Source organism: Aquarana catesbeiana, linkage group LG03 (assembly GCF_042186555.1).
Source record: "Aquarana catesbeiana isolate 2022-GZ linkage group LG03, ASM4218655v1, whole genome shotgun sequence".
Classification (NCBI taxonomy): Eukaryota; Metazoa; Chordata; class Amphibia; order Anura; family Ranidae; genus Aquarana; species Aquarana catesbeiana.
The window spans coordinates 734,911,281-734,917,280 of NC_133326.1; the positions used below are offsets into that span (position 1 = coordinate 734,911,281).

A 6,000-nucleotide genomic window follows, 5' to 3' on the forward strand; every position below is an offset into this window, starting at 1 on the left:
CGAACCCAACTTTTAACCATAACCCTACTTTTAATCCTAACCCTAACCCAACTTTTAACCCTAACCTGACTTTTAACCCTAACCCTAACCCTTCTTTTAACCCTAACCCTACTTTTAACCCTAAACTGACATTTAATCCTAACCCTAACCTGACTTTTAATCCTAACCCTACTTTTAACCCTAACCCAACTTTTAATCCTAACCCAACTTTTAATCCTAACCCTAACCCAGCTTTTCACCCTAACCCTAACCTGAATTTTAATCATAACCCTAACCCGACTTTTAAACCTAACCATGACCTGACTTTTAACCCTAACCCTACTTTTAACCCTAACCCTACTTTTCACCTAACCTGACTTTTAATCCTAACCCTTCTTTTAATCCCAACCCTAACCCAACTTTTAACCCTAACCTAACTTTTAACCCAAACCCTACTTTTAACCCTAACCGTGCTTTTAACCTAACCCTAACCTGACTTTTAATCCTAACCCAACTATTAACCCTAAACTTTCCCTACTTTTAACCCTAACCCTACTTTTGATCCTAACCCTAATCCGACTTTAAACCCTAACCCTACTTTTAACCATAACCCTAACCCAACTTTTAACCCTAACCCTACTTTTAACCCTAACCTGACTTTTAACCCTAACCCTACTTTTAATCCTAACCCTAATCCTACTTTTAACCCTAACCTGATTTTTAACCCTAACCCTCCTTTTCACCATAACCCGACTTTTAATCCTAACCCAATCACAACTTTTAACCCTAAGCTGTCTTTAAATACTTACCCTAACCCAACTTTGAATCCTAATGCTAACCTGACTTTTAATCCTAACCCTAACCCAACTTTTAACCCTAACCTGACTTTTAACCCTAACCCTACTTTTAACCCTAGCCCTAAGCTGACTTTTAATGCTAACCCTAAGCAAACTTTTAACCCTAAACCTTCTTTTAACTCTAACCCTAACCCGACTTTTAACCCTAACCCTTCTTTTAACTCTAACCCTAATCCTAACCCGACTTTTAACCCTAACCTGACTTTTAATCCTAACCCTACTTTTAACCCTAACCCGATTTTAAACCCTAACCCTACTTTTAATCCTAACCCTACTTTTAACCTTAACCCTAATCCGACTTTTGATCCTAACCCTACTTTTAATCCTAACCCTAACCTGACTTTTAGTCCTAACCCTACTTTTAACCCAAACCCTAACCCAATTTTTAATCCTAACCCTAAACCTACTTTTAACCCTAACCCGACTTTTATTCCTTACCCTAACCCAACTTTTAACATTAAAACCTAACCTGACTTTTTTACCCTAACCCTACTTTTAATCCTCACCCAACTTTTAACCCTCACAGTAACCCCACTTTTAATCCTAACCCTAACCTGACTTTTAACCCTAACCCTACTTTTAACCCTAACTCTAACCCAACTTTTAATCCTAACCCTAACCCAACTTTTAATCCTAATGCTACTTTTAACCTTAACCCTAACCCAACTTTTAATTCTAACCCTACTTTTAACCCTAACCCGACTTTTGATCCTAACCCTAACCCAACTTTTAACCCAAAACCAACCCGACTTTTAACCCTAACCCTACTTTTAATCTTTACACAACTTTTACCACTAACCCTACTTTTAACCCTAACCTGACTTCTGATCCTAACCCTAACCCTTCTTTTAATCCTAACCCTAACCCGACTTTTAACCCTAACCTGACTTTTGATCCTAACCCTAACCCTTTATTTAATCCTAACCCTAACCCGACTTTTAACCCTAAGCCTACTTTTAACCCTAACCCTACTTTTAACCCTAACCCAACTTTTAATCCTAACCCTAACCCTACTTTTAACCCTAACCCTACTTTTAATCCTAAGCCTAACCTGACTTTTAACCCCAATCCTACTTTCAATCCTAACCCTACTTTTAACCCTAACCCTACTTTTAACCCTAACCCTAAACCAACTTTTAATCCTAACCCTAACCTGACTTTTCACCCTAACCCTACGTTTAACCCTAACCCGACTTTTAATCTTAATCCTAACCCAACTTTTAACCCTAACCCTACTTTTAACCCTAACCCAACCTTTAATCAAAAACCTAACCGATCTTTTAACCCTAACCCTAACTTGACTTTTAACCTTAACCCTACTTTTAACCCTAACCCGACTATTAATCCTAACCCTAACCCAAGTTTTAACCCTACTTTTAACCCTAACCAGACTTTTAATCCTAACCCTAACCCAACTTTTAAGCCTAACCCTACTTTTAATCCTAACCTGAATTTTAATCCTAACCCTAACCCGACTTTTAACCCTAACTCTACTTTTAATCCTAACCCTAACCCGACTTTTAATCCTAACCATAACCCAACTTTTAACCCTAACCCTACTTTTAATCCTAACCCTAATCCAACTTTTAACCCTAACCATACTTTTAATCCTAACCCTTACCCGACTTTTAACCCTAACACTAACCCGACTTTTAATCCTAACCCTAACCCGACTTTTAAACATAACCTAACTCTAAACCAGAGTAGGGCTAGGTAATGGTACAAAATCAATAACTCACCTTTAATAGATATCCATGTGTAATACATAAACTTGTATTCATGGGCTTGGAGGTCATTGTAAATGATCCAGAATTGCCCTCTCTGCTCCCTATTGGCAATCACTGGATGCACCCAAAATCTATGTTTTCTCCTTTGTTCCTCTTCCTCGGCTTCCTCTTCAAGCAAAACTGCAGCAGTAGCTGTGGCTACTGTTAGAAAAAAGGACATTGAAGCCAGGATAATCTAAGCAACAAAAGACACCAAGACTAGGGAGGAAACAGGAAGTTCTAATGTCACCTGACATTCTGTGATATAAGCAGTGATTTTTTCCAATTGGTCCTTTATAAAACGCAAAATGAAAACCGCAAAAATGCAAATCACGGCAAAAACACATGTTGAAAAATGCGGCAAGCACCGCAAAAAGCACTGCAGAAATGCTCAAAAGCAACATGCATAGATGTGAATCGAGCCTCAAGCAGAATTAAACCCAAAAACTGACCCAGACTGACAGGGTGCCTCCTGTGCTCATTCATTCCATCTTCTTTGTTCTTGGGCTGCTCCGCATCCATGGGAGGCTCCCACTGTGTGACGCTTCTCTTCGTGTTAAAAATGTTAAAAATGACAAGAGACAGTTTTAGACAATTCCTTTATTTAAAGTCTTCTTTCCATCTTCTTCGGGTCTTCTTCCTTCCTTCTTCCTTCGGTTTCTTCCTCCATCTTCTTCTTACTCTGCTTCTTCCTCTGATCCTCTGCTTCTTGCTCCGGTGTTCTCATCTGGCACCTTCCTCCGTGGCGTCTTCTTCCCCGCTTCATTCCTGGGCCGCTCCGCATCCATGGGAGGCTCTTGCTGTGTGACGCTTCTCTTCTTCTGACACTTCTTTTATAACAGAGGGTGGGCCACCTGGTGACCCCGCCCCCTGACGTCACGGGGAAAGCCATAGGAGAAGTCCCCGTCAAGTCCCTGTGCGTCAGAGTGGGTGGGGTCACCAGTTACGTATTTGGGTGACCCCGCCCCCTCTGACATCATGAGCAAAGCCATAGGGAAAGTCCCCGTCAAGTCCCCATGCATCAGAGGGGGGCAGGGTTACTGGGTGGCCCCACCCTCTGTTATTTAAGAAGTGTCAGAAGAAGAGAAGCGTCACACAGCAAGAGCCTCCCATGGATGCGGAGCGGCCCAAGAACGAAGCATTTTTAACATTTTAACACTTTTTTTGTGAAATGGTAGGGGTACTTTTGTACCCCATTACCATTTCACACAGGGGGGGTGGGTCCCCTTGTTAAAGGGGGCTTCCAGATTCCGATAAGCCCCCCGCCCACAGACCCCTACAACCACCGGCCAAGGGTTGTGGGGATGAGGCCCTTGTCCTCGTCAACATGGGGACAAGGTGCTTTGGGGAGCTAACTCAAAGCACCCTCCCCATGTTGAGGGCATGTGGCCTGGTACGGTTCAAGAGGGGGGTGCTCTCTCGTCCCCCTCCCCTTTACTGTGGCCTGCCAGGTTGCGTGCTCGGATAAGGGTCTGGTATGGATTTTGGGGGGGACCCAACGCCTTTTTTTTACATTTTGGCACGGGGTTCACCTTAAAATCCATACAAGACGTGAAGGGTCTGGTATGGATTTTGAGGGGGACCCCCACGCCATTTTTTAAAAAATTTTGGCGCGGGGTTCCCCTTAATACCCATACCAGACCTGAAGGGCCTGGTATGGAATTTAGGGGGACCCCATGCCATTTTTTTTACATTTTGGTTTGGGGTTCCTCTGTGGGGAATTTCCATGCCATTTTTATCAATGAACTTTTATGTGTATTGTCGGACCGACAATTCATTAATAGCCGTGAGTAGTTTTGAATGACTTTTTTTCCTTTGAAATGTCATTTTGCTGTCAGACTGTTTTAAACACGGGAAACATGCGCCCCTTTACAGGCATACTATAGACACCCCCAGGTACGAAATTTAAATGAATATTACACTTTTATTGTTTCACTTTAAGCATTATTAAAATCACTGCTCCCGAAAAAACAGACATTTTTAAAACTTTTTTTGCATTGATCCATGTCCCCTGGGGCAGGACCCAGGTCCCCAAACACTTTTTATGACAATAACTTGCATATAAGCCTTTAAATTTAGTACTATTGATTATTCATGTACGAGTCCCATAGACTTTAACGGTGTTCGCGTGTTTGAACAAATTTTTTGCCTGTTCGCATGTTCTGGTGCGAACCAAACCGGGGGGGTGTCCTGCTCATCCCTAATGGTCACACAATTGTCGGCCAACAAATATGAATGTAGTGACATACTATGTGGTTTTTCGGCTCTTCAGCGACACCCTTTGGGCTCCTTCTGCTAATTTCCTGTTAGTAGAAATTTGGTGAGTGTTGATTTGCGCTTTTCATTTTGCGATTTTCATTCATCGCTTTTCATTTCGGGCTTTTCATTTTGTGCTTTTCAGTTGGTTTCTGAACGGCCGTTCATCCACCAGCCATGTTGCTGAATCGGAGGAGATAATGTGTTATTTATTATTGTCCTTTGAGTTATTGCTTTGACCCAAGTCCAGTCCAAGAACAGGAGGAGGAGGAGGAGTTCTTGGACCAAAAATTGGTTGCTTTATTAATGGTGACCAATGATGTCATATGCCTTTGCTGCGGGAGCTCCAGGAGAATAATCCGGATGATTTTCAGAATTATCTCTGGATGACGGACCCCCTGCTTTCACCAACTATTGGCATTGCTTAAGAAGCAGGACACATGCATGAGGCTTTTATTTAATTTTGGATTGAATAATAATGATTTGATTTGTATATATATTTTGTATATTTTTGGATGCATAGAATGCACTTTAGAGGGCCCGTGGAACTCAGAATACATCTTATGTCTAAGTCACCCTGTGCCATCCTGGCACAGGGTGAGTGAGAAAATATATCTTGGACTACTTAAAATGGGACAGTAATATTTGTCCACAATATCACCCAGGATGTATGTAGAGACTATTATTGGTTTGGTTGATTCTGAACGCAACCTGTGTTTATGTTAATTGAATGAGCTAATGACATTGTCCTCTATACAATGTAGGAGACGGGACGACTGCTATTATGTTGATATAACTGTGTGAAGCTCGGTGACCACAAGTCTGGGCGAAAGGTCATGTCCCAGTCACCTAGGTTGTATAAAGGATGAGATAATTAGCTCATGTTAATTAGGTTAGCTTTGAGTCATCCCTGCTGTATAAAGGTCTGTGAGATCTCAAATAAAAAGTTAGTCCTGATGTACTCCAAGACTGGTGTTGTCTAGTTCTTGGGGGTTCCTATAGCCAGATCCATTGGACTTGTGTTCCAGAACTTAGGAAGCTGTATACAGGCGGAAGCACTCAAGCGGAGTGTGGGACGTTCCGTGACATTGGTGGCAAGCAGCGGGAAAGCTTCCTGAAGTCTGGGACATCCAAACCTCCAA

The 6,000-nt window shown here is 42.0% G+C and overlaps 1 protein-coding gene across 1 annotated transcript in view; it reads left to right on the top strand.

Annotated features, from left to right (window-relative positions):
- The window catches only part of LOC141133848 (NACHT, LRR and PYD domains-containing protein 3-like), a 272,614-nt gene extending 267,295 nt beyond the window's left edge, over positions 1 to 5,319 (top strand). The window contains exon 10 of the mRNA XM_073623428.1: positions 5,004 to 5,319. The gene's annotated coding sequence lies outside the window, so the exon portion shown is untranslated. The remainder of the gene's footprint in view (positions 1 to 5,003) is intronic.
- Positions 5,320 to 6,000: the final 681 nt, after the last annotated feature.